Genomic DNA, 15029 nt, shown 5'->3' with positions numbered 1-15029 from the left:
CATCCCCCCTGGGGGGTGATTTCTCACTTTCTAGCTCTCTGTCTCTATCTTTCTGCCTTGCATAGGCACCCTATAGCGAAAATCTCTACCAAAATAAAAAAATAAAAAAAAAAAGAAGATTCTGGAAAGAATAAATTTCTGGAATAAAGGAATATCATTGAGTGCTCTTCATTTTATACCTTCTAATCCAAAGGCTTGCCACAGTCCTCACCATGTCATGTGGTTAAAATTTAGATTAAAAATAAGAAGTATTTCTGAAAAAAAACAATAAAAAGACCTGAGGTCAACCACCACCACTGAAATTTGAATGAGTAGGGAATTCTGACAAATAGAGAACTCTAGTGTCCCAAAGTTCGTTTGTAAAAATCTATCAAAATTTTAAAAAATCCAAGTGACTCCTGAATCTTGAATGTTTGGCTTCGAGGAGTACATCTGTGGATAAGTGAACTGAGCTGTGTTTGAACTACTACCCAAAAGATTGCTCACCGTTTCAGTCTTACAAATCTGACTGACCACTTAAACAAGAAAGAAAAATGGAAGGAAGAGAGGGAGAAAAAGGGAGAGGGGAGGCTCTTTGCAAAAATACTAACTAAACCCAGAAACTTCAAGAATAATCTCACAATACCATGATATAATGCAAAACAATTCAACATACAAAGAAAGACAAAAATGTAATCTTCTCAAGAGAAAAGGCCACCAGTATTGAGAGAGTGAAACTGACGATCCAGATGTGGAACTTAGTAGATTAGCAGCTGTTGTCACTATGCCTAAGAAAAAAATTAAACAGAAATAGAAATAGAACAATAGAAATTCTAAGAAAAATAGAAATTCTACAAGTGAAAACTAATTTCTAGTATAAACATGTTTACTAGATAAAATAAACAGAAGAATACAGATGACAATAAGAAAAGAATGAGTAAATATGTACATGCCAATCAAAATATGGAAAATGTAAAAACACCCTCTTAAACTAATGAAAACTCAAACACATACACACACACACACTTATGCACACAAATAGCTGAGCAAAATTTTTAAAAATAATTATTTTTAAATGTGACTGAGATTTTTGAAATCTTTTGAACGTTTCAACATAAACTTAAAAGATACTTGAAGCTTGATGAACCCTGAGCAGGATAAATACAAAGAAAGTCACTCTTATGCCCACTGTGGTCAACTTGTTGGATCCCACATGGTAGCTATGGTTGAATTCCTCTGCCTGGTCAGCCTAAAACGTGCTCTGCCCGAATGCAAGTGCTGAAGATTTGAAAAACAGAAGGAAGAGGATTGTTGCATGTGTATATATGTTTAAAAATGTGTAATACACACACACACATACATATATATATATACGTACACATATATACACACATATATATGTGTTATGTGTATACACAAATGTCTATATATGTACACACACACACACATATACACGCACCTGGTCATCAGAAAAGTCATGATGTGTTATTCTATCCAAAAATGCATCATGACTTATTCGATGACCCAATACACACACACACACAATACATACATGTATGTATGTATTAAAAATGACCCTCATCATTTTGTACTGTCATGCTTTATATTGTTCTCATTAATATTTAAAATAAGAAAAGTGCAATGACCTGCCTTTTTTTTTTTTTTTTTTGGAGAGGTTTTTGCTATAGGGCGGGTGCGCTCACCAGACAGACAGAGAGAGACAGAGAGACAGAAAGCGAGAAATCACTCCCCAGGGAGGATGGCCACACCACAATCCCTTCTCCTCCATTCTTCTCTCGGGATCTTGGGCACACACGCAAACGCGCCTAGCATGAGTTTAAGCCACCAGGTCCAGGACTTGAACCACGGTCATAGCCATTATGCTAACTGCTGGTCCCTGCAATGAACTGCTTTTAATAATATTTTTTTCAAATATTAATCGAGATATATTATTAATAGTGAAGAAAATAATTTGCTTTTCTATTTGTTATTTGATTTTAAAATTAAATCTCTTAAACACTTTCTGGGTAACATGCACAATTTTCTATAGAGATTAGGACTGTGTCACTTTATATTTGGTCCTTTTGAAAGAATTGGAGCTGTTTTATCCTTTCACTGCAAAATCTGGTTCAAGGACCTGAGAAATATAAAAGAAAAAGGAGAATCAAAAGGACACATCAACCCAACTTCTTCACACAGAGTATAGATTACAGACTTCTCTAGCATGCATTAATACTCTGTTACTGTTATTAGAAAGCATCTATGAATAACATAAGGACCCTAAAATTCTCTAATTCTTTATCTGCTAATTGCTATCTGAAAGCCATTTATCTGATGTCAGCTGAAATTCCTTAATACCCATTATATAACCCAGAATATCTCCTCCCACGAGATTATTTTAATCCATTTTGATGCCAGGTTTCATGATGATGAAAGAATCTAAGTCCAGAAACTCTAGTAGAAGAAATAAGAATATTTGTATTTCCAATGATAAGTGATTGAGAGTTGATGACTATTTTTTCCAATATCATCTAATGTGAATAAAATGTCAATGTCAATGTGTCTTTCCTTCCAGTGAATACGTTCGCTCATCAAAGAAGTAGCAATGCACTGGTTGTAGCCTCAAGAGATAAATGACTTTGGTATTATCTGGGTTGCTTTGCTTATCAAAATGAAAAACTGGACAGATAATAATATATTAAAGATGAGCCTACAGGCAAAAGACTGGTCTGATTTGACTGTCCGTTGTCCCCGACTTTATTTTTAAAGCATTTGTAAGATATTCTCTAAGAGAAGAAAACTTTAACATTTTAGGCAAATCAAAAGTCAATCCCACAAATACAACATATCAAATTACTTATTATATTAGCTGATTTATTGTAAACAACAGCAACTTTTTAGAACATAGATGGAAAACAATCCTAATGACTGTATTTCTCCTTGGATTTTATTATAACTAGGAGAGGAAGTAAAAATAAAACAAATTGTTATATCTTTCTTCTAGACTCCAAAACAGCATGTTGTTATTATACTTCCACAACTCAGGAAGAAAAGAATAGTGTGTGCATGTATATCTCAAAGAATATATAGTAGTAATGACTAAATATCAGCTGTGACATTCTGCACTACTATTTCAGGGGGAAATTGACAGCACCTAACTACTATAAATATATGCTTTAAGAATCAACTGTGTGTGCAGGCTGCCAGAAATAACCTGATATACGAGATTGTAGCATGCATGTCTTTGTGCAAATAAACAAACCTGCCTTTGACATGTGCACAATCAACATAGCGTATACATTTACAACTCTATGACAGAGCATGTATGTATCTTTCATATAATGAATAGAAAATATTTTGAGAGAGTGATCGCAGTGCATCTGGCAGTTAAAAATGAGAAGTCTCTTTTTTCATATTTCACATCAGTTTATTTTGACAGCTGTAGTAACAGAGTCAACGGTTTGATCAGAGATGTGTGGGCTGCATCCTCATCACATCCATAGTTTCTACTTCCCAGTGGATTTAGTGTCATTTCTATCAGAACAGTGCCCCCAGACAAATTCAGTAATAAATTGGAGATATCATTTTCTGTCTTTTCTTCTACTAGGATGAGCCTGAACAATCTGGAAGGTGAGAAAATAGAAATTGTTATGAAAGGGATGGGATTAAACCATCTACCTAGTGCATAGTTTATGTTATGATTAAAAAGGACTTTCCTAGAAACAGAGATAATGAGTGAATTAGGTAGTACTTTGAATTCCAGAATGTTTTTGTGAACTATAGATAAGGAAAGACAAACAGAAAAGATCATTTCACATTTTTGTATATTTCATAAATTAAAAAATATATACACAGATCTCATGCATCAAATGTATTAAATCATCTATAGAGTAATGAAGCAAATTGTAATAAATCAATAATTTCCTTAAAAGACTCAATCTCACATATACCAGAACACTTATTTAAACAGGCATGACTTTTTTGAGGACAAAATTATATGATTTTTTTCAATAGCTAAAAAAGAAAAAAAAAATTGCTCTTCTGAGGGTCTCTGAAAGGAATCTTTGTTAGAATAAATTTATGATTGGGCAAGTGTATAAGTTTCATACCTACATTAAGGAGGTGCCAACTGTTAGCTCCTAAATGGTTTGTCAGACATGAGTAGCAAAAGCCTTCTCAGGGGTGCTGGATAACAATGATGCAAAGGAGCATAATAAGATAGCCTCAGGTTTTGTTTATGACATGAGGCATAAAATCACAGAAAAGGTTATTGATTGCTTACTCTGTGCAAGTTTTATAGCACCCTGTAAAAAAATCTCCCCCCACCCTCCAAACACACACACCAGTGTTTCTCAAACTCAGCACTATTGATATTCTGCTTCGTGCAGGGTAATTTGTCGTGTGGGGTTTGAGTTGTGCATTGCAAGTTTTTAAGCAGCATCTTGTGGCTCACTACTTAGTCTCTTCCCAGTAGAAATCAGTAGCACGTCTCCCTTCCAGCTGTAACAACCAAAAACGCATCCAGATATTGGAAAAATAGTCCCTTGGTGGGGGAGGGGGATTTGTCCTGTTTGAGAACCACTGACACAGACACATTCATCACACACACATTTGTGCACACATATGTACAAACACATGAGCGCATGCACCTGTCCATTTATTTCCACAGGCCTCAACACCCACATTCACACATATCCATGTTCCTCACATCCACAGAGCCACACATACACATATGCATACACACATATATTCACATGCGGATGCATGTACACACATCACTCCACACATACACAGCCTCATAAGTAAGCACGTACCCTTATACACAGAGTGCATAATATTCATGAAAATATTACACATTATTACATAATAAAGTCATTAAGAAATACTTCCCTTACCGAGAAATATTTACTACCATAAACATAGGCTTTGCTATATTTTATCTTGTGATTTGAAGGTGCAGTCTCTTAACCTATAAAATTAAATATGTTAGAATTTGTTGAATTACTTAATGACTGCTTTGTCTGGTGCTGAATAAGCTATTTTTTATTTCCCCTAGCCTTTTATATTTGAAGGACCATATAGGGCATTTAGACTTTACTTCAGCTACATATTATAAGATGTTTTCTATTTTTCTTCACATGAGCACAGTGCTAGAATATTAATGGAACCAATAAATACCAAGATGATATATCAAAAGATATTACAATCAATATGAATTTGAATGAAGATGAATAATGCATGATGCCCTTGTTGAAATAAACTAACATATACAGTTCAGCATTTCCTTTATTATGACTAGAAAAATGTCAAAACCTTCTTTTGTTATGAACATTTTATTAAAATTGAATTGCTTGAATGGCAGTATTTTAAAATGAAATATACTTGCATTCCCTTAAAGTCTTACAAATTAAAAAAAAAATGTTATTTTAGTGAAAACATGCTCTCCATTAGTATCCTGTGGAGATTTGTGCAATTTGGAATACAGAAAACAAAATTAAGCAGAAATTATGCCCTCAAAATTTTAAGAACAATAAATTGTTATGATAAAATTTGAGTTGATTTGATCACTTACAATAATTTTAGTGCAAAAACAATTGACTTAATATTTTCTTGGTCCAAACACCAAGTAAATTAGAGGTTTATGTTCTCAACACATTACGATTTATTACTATATCAAGACAGTATGTGGTTCTAAAAAATGTAGAAATATGCTTAGTACTAATACAAAATATATATATAAATTATATATATATTATTTTTAGAGAGATTTTTGCTATAGGGCACATGTACTTGCTAGAGGGGTAGAAAGAGACAGAGGCACAGAAAGGGAGAAATCACCCCCCAGGGGGATGGTCATGTGGCAATCCCTTCTCCTTCATTCTACTCTCAGGATCTTGAGTATGCACACACATGTGCCCAACATGAGTTTTAAGCCCTGGTGTCTGGGACTCAAACCACAGTCAACTACAGTAGAGTCGAGCAGCATAACGATTTCGCCATCTGCTGGTCCCAAATTGGTCTTTAATAATGATTTGATTCATGAAAATGTCCTATAAAGGAAAGTGTCAACATTGAAATTTTAGCATTTTACCTTGGAAGATAGAATTTTATTTATTTATTTTTTTAAAGAATCAATATTCTTTATTCATTCTTTTATTTTTTTTAATTTGACCAGAGAGACACACAGAGAAAGAGAGAGAGAGGGAAAATGAGAAAGTAAACCACCAGGTTCTAGACTGGAACAATGATCAGCCATTTAGGAGTGTCCAGAACCTTAACCACCACACCACCTGCTGGATGATAGAATTTTAAAATAGGATATATTTACTTTTCCTTAAAGGCTTAGAAACTTCTGAAAAATGTTTATGCTAATATTATTATTTGCAATTTATATTTTTCAAGTAACAGTATTTATAATTCCTTTATTAAATTAAAACGTCACCAAATTACAATGTTAGAAAGCTGACTATTCAATGATTTTGATGAAACTTTTGCACAAATGAATTAAACCTTGTTTACGTGCACACATTACCTCTTTCAAAAATTTATTTATTTCTTCTGTTAACAAATCAGGCAGAGAGAGATGCATACACCCTCAACAAGGTTTGTATACTGCAATCCACCCCTAGCCTCAGTCAGTCTGTTTTGTAGGCAAGCACATGTGCTTCTGACATTTACAGGGACATTCTAGGACCGTGACCTGGCACCTGGAGTGGGGAGATTTTCCTAGGTGAGCTAGGTCAAGATGCAGACACTGGAATTCTTCTAAGAAGCCATTGTGAAGAGAGAAGCAGAGAAAGATTTTTTTGAAAAGTTAATTTGCTTACATATTTCTTCTAGGAGAGAGAGAGAGAGATTGAGAAAATCACCCCCAACATTATCTTCATACTCTAATGTACCCCTAGTCTCATCTAGGCCAGATCCTGGGCACATCCATGTACCTGGCGTGTTTCAGGGAGGACCTGGATATTAATCAAGGATCTTTCCCATTTTCTACCACTTTGCCACCACTTGGACCCAAAACCAAAGAAAGACTGGAAGATGCTATGCCAGTGTCTTTGAAGAGGAGTTCTAGAAGAACAACTATAACGTTGAAAAAGCGAAGAAAATGTGGTTTTTTTGTTTTTTTTTTCTAGCCTCTATGCAGAGTCTTTGGTTTCATCCTTGTCAGATATTATTTAGGCTTTTGTCTTTCAGAATTATAAGATAGAGAATTTCAAAGAAAAAATCCAGTATTCAAAGATTTTAAAAAAAGCATGTTTTATTTCATAAAATACATACATGAGTACTTGGACTAAAACTCATATTTAAAAAAAATAATTGTATGAAGAAGAATTTATAATAAAATCAAACGACTGCCTTTTCCATAATGATTTAAAAGGGATCTAAGTAAGCATCCTCTTTACTCACAAAGGAATTTCTTTTCACACATTTTTGTTTGTTTGTTTGCTTTGACTACTGCCAAAGTCTAAACAGGTGCACTGTTTTATCGTATGCCAGTGTCTTTGAAGAGGAGTTCTAGAAGAACAACTATAACTTTGAAAAAGCCAAGAAAATGTGTTTTTTTTTTTTTTTCTAGCCTCTATGCAGAGTCTTTGGTTTCATCCTTGTCAGATATTATTTAGGCTTTTGTCTTTCAGAATTATAAGATAGAGAATTTCAAAGAAAAAATCCAGTATTCAAAGATTTTAAAAAAAGCATGTTTTATTTCATAAAATACATACATGAGTACTTGGACTAAAACTCATATTTAAAAAAAATAATTGTATGAAGAAGAATTTATAATAAAATCAAATGACTGCCTTTTCCATAATGATTTAAAAGGGATCTAAGTAAGCATCCTCTTTACTCACAAAGGAATTTCTTTTCACACATTTTTGTTTGTTTGTTTGATGTGACTACTGCCAGAGAGTCTAAACAGGTGCACTGTTTTATCAGTGACAGGTCTATATCCAGACCCAGCAGCACATATTTATGCTACCCTGTCAATTTGAAACATTGCACTTCTATTTCCATGGTCATCACCTTTTAAAACTCAATGAGTTTCCAGTTTTATTAGCTTCATTTCTTTCTTGGGTCATACAAACCTATTGAACTCTAGACAGTTCTTGAATATATATGAAGAAAGTTCTATAATTCTCAGTTTATAAGAAATTTGGGGTTTCCATAAATTCTGTATTTCTTTTTGTTTTAAAGGCTATATTGTCAGAAATTAGTATTGCAACCCCAGCTTTTTTTTTTTCTTTTTTTTTTTTTGGTTCCCTATTGCATGGAAAACCTTTTTCCAATCCTTCACTTTCAGTCTATGTATGTCTTTATCGATGAGGTGGGTTTCCTGTAGGCAACAGATAGAGGGTCTCTGTTTTTTTATCCACTTGGCCAGTCTGTGTCTCTTGATTGGGAATTTAATCCGTTCATATTCAATGTTATTATCGATGTTACTGGATCTGTCCCGGCGTTTAAGTTGGTCATTGTCACAGCAGCCTTTTATTCCTTTGTTTCTGTCTGTTAGCTCTTCAGTTTTCCTGAAACAGTGCTGTCTTCAGGGTTTCTTGAAGAGCTGGTCTGTTGCTGGCAAATTCTTTCAGGACTTGTTTGTCTGAGAAGATTTTAACCTTTTTTTCCCATATGAAGGATAATCTTGCAGGATACAATAATCTTGTTGAAATTGTTTCTCTCAGCACTTTCAATACATTTTCCCATTCTTTCCTTGCTTGCATTGTTTCTATTGAAAGGTCCAGAGTTAGCCTGATGAGATGACCTTTGTATGTCACTTCTCGTTTCTCTCTTGCCAGTTTTAGTATCATGTCTTTATCTGTGGTCTTGGATAGTCTGGCTATGATTTGCCTTGGGGAAGATCTTCTGGGGTTGATTCTAACTGGGGTCCTTTGTATTTCTTGGGACTTGATGCTTGAGTGCCTCTCTAGACTCGAGAAATTTTCTTCCACGATTTTATGGAATAGATTTTCCATGCCATTATTGGTTTCTTCACCTTCTGGGATGCCAATTATTCTGATATTTGGGCGTCTTATGGAATCTAGTATTTCTCGTATATTATTGTTGTGTTTTTTATTTATTTTCTCTATCTTTTTCATGGTTCTTTCTAGGTCAGAGATTTTATCTTCTACATCAGAGATTCGATCTTCAGCATGATCTAATTGACTTTTAATACTTTCAAGGGAGTTTTTGATTTCCTTTATTCCAGACTTTATCTCTAATAGCTCCATCTGGTTCTTTCTCAGAGTGTTCATTTCTTCTTTCTTATCTTGGAATGACTTTCTCATTTCCTGTAGTTCATTGTCTCTTTTCTGTTCCAACTCAAAGAATTTGTTCACCATAAATGTTCGAAATTCTTTGTCTGACATCTTGGTAACGTTATCCATTAGCCCTGAAGATGGAGGGGAGTCACTCTGTACCTTTGATGGAGATATATTTCCTTGTTTATTCATAATGGAGGCTCTTCTTCTACTTCTAGCCATTAGAAGATGTACTAACTGTTAAGTACCTGTTATGCGAATGTTTCACTGGCTAGGAGTGTCTTTCCCTTTTGTTGGGAATTGACGTCTGTTGAAGTCTCCATTCTGTTGTTTTTAGTAATGTGATCTCAAAAAAGATACTATAGTCAGGTGTCTGACTAGCAGAATCTCGTTTTTCCCTGCCTAGAGGTCTGGGTGGATCCTCGACTGGGGGGCCTGGAAGGGAATCACTGAGGAGCAGTGTGCCTTCAGATGTACCAGGCTGCTGCAGCCAAGGCGCAGTCTGCCTAGGGGTCTGGGTGGATCCTGGACTGGGCAGTCTGGAAGGGAGTCAGTGGGGGCAGTGTGCCCCCTTGCTCGCCAGGTGCCTTCCCTGTATTTCTTTTTGAAGGAAAACAATTTTCCATTGGTAGAATATGTGGAGGTTTTGGTTTCATATGTATATGTCTGTGTATATTTTATTGATTATACACATACAAATACATATATGTTTCTTCCTTACTCAACTTCTTGGATGCATCTATACATTTTATTGCTTTTTCATTTTACAAAAATAAAATAATGTTAACTTTTTATAGTAACCAAATACCTTATGGTTCTTTGTGGATATATTCTCAGTAATTTTCTAGATGAATTCCTATGAATCATCATTTGTTTCTAATGTAATACATATATTAAGAGCTTTGAAAACTAAATGATAAATTGGAAAGAATTTTTACACATTATGTGGTTATATTAAAACATTTGTTTTTGCTGTTCTTGCTTAATTTGGTGTAAAAATAATAGAACACACACAGAAATCTTTTAAGTCCAAATTTTACAACTAAGTTTGGACTTATTCAAGCTTTACATGGTATGAGGGGTTTAGGGCCCCATATTTATTTCATGTTAAGTAAGAAGTCATGTGCAGAACACGAAATTGGAGAAAACTTAAATTCTGACCAGTCTTGACACCAAATATTAGTAAGAAACACATGTGGGATGTGTGTGTGCATGTGTGTATGTGTGTGTGTGTGTTTGCATATGTGTATGTTTATGTATAGCTAATGGAATAATATGGTTAAATTAAGTAGAAACTTGGCCACTAATGTATGATCTAATTACAAGGTGGTGTTAACATTCAGTACTAACCCTTCAGAAACAAACTTGTTAATTTCATTATTGAAATTATTGAGTCACTTTTTAAATTATTCCATCCTAATTAGCACCTCTTGTATTCTTGATAATTCCTTCTGGGATGTCATCACCTACAATTCTTCAATTCTATCACAACCTACACAACACTGTTTCTATTCTCTCTTCATCATTCCTTAACATCTTTATATTCTCTCTTTCTTTGCTTGTTTTAGATTCTATGACTAATCTCTTTCTTTGCATATTTCACTCAGTTTTCATTCACCACTCATGGTTTACTATCTGTGTCTATTAAACCCAATCCTTCACACAACCAAAGCATCACCATGTACCCCCAAAACAGACCCAATGTCTATTTTGAAATTACACTTCAGTAGTAAATCTGAAATGAACTATTTTAAAATGAAGTGAAGACTAAGGAAAATAATACTGAAGAAAATGCACGCATCTAATCTTAGGTCAACTTCCTGTAAGTAAAGTTCTCTTATGATATTTCTAACTTTTAAAAGTCAACTCCATCCATACAATAGAACAGAGTTAAAAAAAAATAAAAAGCTTGGAGTCATTTTTCACTCTGCACTTGCTCTTACACTTCACATTCAATCCATCAACAAAACCTGTGGGTTTTGAAATAAATCCAGAGGCACTAAAAATTGCTCTAGATGTCTGCAGCTCTGTGTCTCAAATCTGAGTAAATGTCTGTTACAATATGGCTTTCTTCTTGAAGTTTACCTGCAGAGTGGACATTGAACCAACTCCTTTCTCCTCCCACAGGAATCAGCTGAAATAAGGACTCTCCACTGTCCTACCTGTGAATGAAGCTTTAGAGGCTAAACACTGTGAGTTAAGATTAAAATAAACCACCAGATAGTGCTTTGATTTTTACTCACTCTCCTCTGATGGGAAGATGAAGAGAAGTTATCATGACAGTGGGACAGCAATCCTTCCCTCCCCAACACAGGGGCCATACAGCTAAGACTAATGAGCTGTGTGCAGAAGTGGATAAAAGCAGGAAATCAGCAGAAGTGGAGGCAAATGAGCCCCTAGGCCTGAACACTGACAGGAACCAGCAGAGACACAACAGTGTAGGCAGTTAAGTGCTGCCTCTGAACAGAGACAAAAGATTAAAAATAAAAAATAAATAAAAAAAAAAACACCTCCTTTATCATTGTGAACAGCTTAGACCCCTCTGTGTTCCTGCTTGCTCCATAGTCTCTTCCAGGAGAGGGCTGAACATTTTTATCTGCGTTCTTATAGCGTAAAACACACACACACACACACACACACACACACACACAAACCTTACAAGCAAACAACTCACATGGTTTAGGAATCTATAGTGACTTTGCTTGTGCCAAATCAATGCACTGTTGTTGTGAAAATGTGTAATTAGTATTCATGAGTTTACATACTCACACTTTAAGTGCTCATAGTGTCAAAGGAGATTCTCTCATTTAAGGATTGCTGCATATAGAGAGGTGATTTCTGTTCCTTCTCACATGGTCCTATAAAAATAATATGGAATCCCAGGTGAATGAGCTTCTTTTTTATTATTTTCTTTTGAAATCACAGTTCTGATTAGGAAATTACAGGTAGCAGGGATAATCAAAGATGGGCTACTCAATACAACAGCCTGCCTGGCCAGCAGACAGGCTGACAAGAGCAGGACTCAAGTGGAACATCATCAACTGAATTCAGGTTGGCTCATGTAACCATAGTTCTTCCAGACAGTGTGATTACAGCTGGGTCCAGTGGAGGGATTGATGGCATAGAATGTGCTATTCGGGACATTTCCAATGCTTTTTCTCCATTCCACTGGCCATTGGGGTTCAAGACTAACTCACTTTCACCTGGCAAGCCTCTGAGGTATATCTGTATGCACCCATGCACCCCTAGGGCTACTTACGCTTCCCTGACTTTTACCAGGATTGCAGGTTCAAGATACAACACAAAAGTCTTCATTTCCTTAGATCCAAAGAGTTTACCATTTCGGTGAGGTTCAATTGATTGACAAGTCAGAAGCTCCAGTCTTCGCCCTATGCAGCATAATCACATCCTCACCCAAAGGAGTGTTATTAAACCATGGCTAAACTAGGGTTCTACTCATCAAGCATAGTTTTTCACAAGCTCTTCTGTTATATAAATTGAACCTCCACTAACAAGTAGATGGCTTAACATCAAGTAGAATTATTAGAGTATTGATGGTGTGTATTGCACTTGGGTATTTTAATTAGTACTTTATACCACCTATCTGGAAGTAGGCCTTTTTCTTCTGGTGCCTGAATCAACAGGCTGTGTTGGAAGCCAACCTGCAAGTATAGTCACTTTAAATTTGGGACTCCACAGTCCTAGGACCATCTTTAATGGTACACTGCTGATGGAACCTCTAGAAAATGTAGGTAACCTGCTCCCCAAGGCATGCCTCGGTTTTTCTACACATTGTTGCCTTGACACAGATAACCAGTTAAACTCATTTTAGAAAACAGCTGATGGCCAGCTACTGGTCTCTCATTGACGTTGATGAATAGTTCATGAATCTCTGGCCTGATACCACTATTTTAACGTGGGTCAACTCTGACTGAAAACTAACTGCAATCTTAAAGATTACCTTATTTCCAATGAGGTGCTACATAGGAGAGGAGACTTCAGGTGTTTCTATACTTAGCTTTATTTATATTGTTATTTTCATTTAAGATTGCTCTTTTTCTAAAATAAACTGTTTTGGAGGTGATTTATTTCATTTTATAGTCAATGCATATTTAAAGAAAATACTGTATAAAGTTAGTTTGTCAGTATTAAAGAGGAATTTTGCATTCTTATTACCCAAATATTTATAATTCTATTGCTATGACTGAACTTATTTTCGTAATTAAAGTAGTTAATAAATGTTTCCATGTGAGTTGCATCTAAATTGAATCTATTACAACACATGCTATATGAAATAATATTTAGCATCTTCTCAACACATTTACTATAAAATTTTAATTTAGCCTTAGGGACAAAACTTGAAAATTATCATATAAACATTCTTTTTTAATTATTTTATCTTTTCAAGTAATTGAGAGCCTCTGGAATACTACTAAAATCTCATTTATAGAAATTATTCACTTCCAATTCTGGCTTAGTCCCTAGTAAAATAACATCAGCCATTGCCTTTGATAGTATGTAACATAATAAGTCTTTGAGATATTAATACAATAATATTCAAAGAGAGAGTAAGAAAATTAAATACATAGAAGCTTCTTGACTACTTGTAATATCTTTAATGGTTAAAATGGTAAAAATCATTTTCAGAGAAAGTATGATATTCATTATTAAACAATCTTGAAAGTACAGAGGAAAGCGATTTTTATCATCCTTGGGGAATCTGAAACTTGAAGGTATTAAGTAACTTGCTGAAGGTCACAAAACTATTTAGTTTTGTAACTTAAAGTAAAGCTTTTTCATATTATAGTTTACTTACAACATACCAGGTCAGTGCATACAGTAATATTTTTAGTGACTTTCAGGTCAAGCTGAAAATAATTCAAGGTTGGAACTACATTGGAAGAAAACAAGGTAAGCAATGGCCCAACTTCAGTGGAAGATATTTAGGATACAGAAAAATGGCCACTGGCAAACCCAGTATCCTTATATCCTACTGTTTCCCATAATCCTCACAGTGATTTTACCCCCCTCAGGAATTAAAAAAATCCACTTAAAATTATTTGGCAGGTAAGATACTGGTTACTCTAAACAAATGATTTTTTTTTTCAGTTTCTGTAGCACTTGAAATCAAGGGAAAATTTCTTTAATTCTTAAGGGAGGGAAGGGGAGCATTTACCAAAATAATTCAGTGCATTAGTATGGCATGATTTTTCAAGGGATAAAAAATTAGTATGGAAATTAATAAAAAAAAATCAATGAACACATTAAGAACTCTATTTTCCAGTTCTAAAAGAATGACAATTGAATGTTATTTCTTTGCTTTGAGCAATTGCAATTGTCAAACAAAATAGTGGCTAGCCCTGAAAACAATTGTAATAATAATATTGTGCCCTTTTCACCATCCTTATTCAGTAAGTGACATGGTTTTCCAACAATGACCATACCTTCTTTAAACTTTTTCATTCTCAGATTGTGTGTTGGGCAGAATACACCCTTTCCATTCTCTTGGAAGCTATGAATATATTTTAGTATTTACGCACACATATGCATAGGCATATAATTGTTATTTTCATGGAGTATCAATGTGAATGTAATTATTGAAGAATACATAGGAGCTGCGCTGAACGGCCGGCCCCCCTCCAGGGGCCCCGCGACTGGGGGTTCACGCCCCAGTGCAGCCGCGCACCGAACGGCCGGCCCCGAGGCCGGGGGCTCACGTCCCCCACGCAGCAGCACACGGAACGGCCGGCCCCCCTCCAGGGGCCCGGCCTCCCCGGCCCCTCCCGCGCTGGC

The 15029-nt window shown here is 35.3% G+C and overlaps 1 long non-coding RNA gene across 1 annotated transcript in view; it reads right to left on the bottom strand.

The window, feature by feature from the left end:
- Positions 1 to 3460: 3460 nt before the first annotated feature.
- The window catches only part of LOC102468022 (uncharacterized), a 67558-nt gene continuing 55989 nt past the window's right edge, over positions 3461 to 15029 (bottom strand). Inside the window, exons 2-3 of the long non-coding RNA XR_337027.1 lie at positions 12006 to 12094; positions 3461 to 3602 (exon numbers count right to left, since the gene is read on the bottom strand). This is a non-coding gene — a long non-coding RNA (uncharacterized LOC102468022). The remainder of the gene's footprint in view (positions 3603 to 12005; positions 12095 to 15029) is intronic.

This window comes from Tupaia chinensis, unplaced genomic scaffold (assembly GCF_000334495.1).
Source record: "Tupaia chinensis unplaced genomic scaffold, TupChi_1.0 Scaffold143943_1, whole genome shotgun sequence".
NCBI lineage: Eukaryota > Metazoa > Chordata > Mammalia > Scandentia > Tupaiidae > Tupaia > Tupaia belangeri.
The sequence above is the reverse complement of the archived record's forward strand: the minus strand, read 5'-3'. Positions and strand labels throughout refer to the sequence as shown.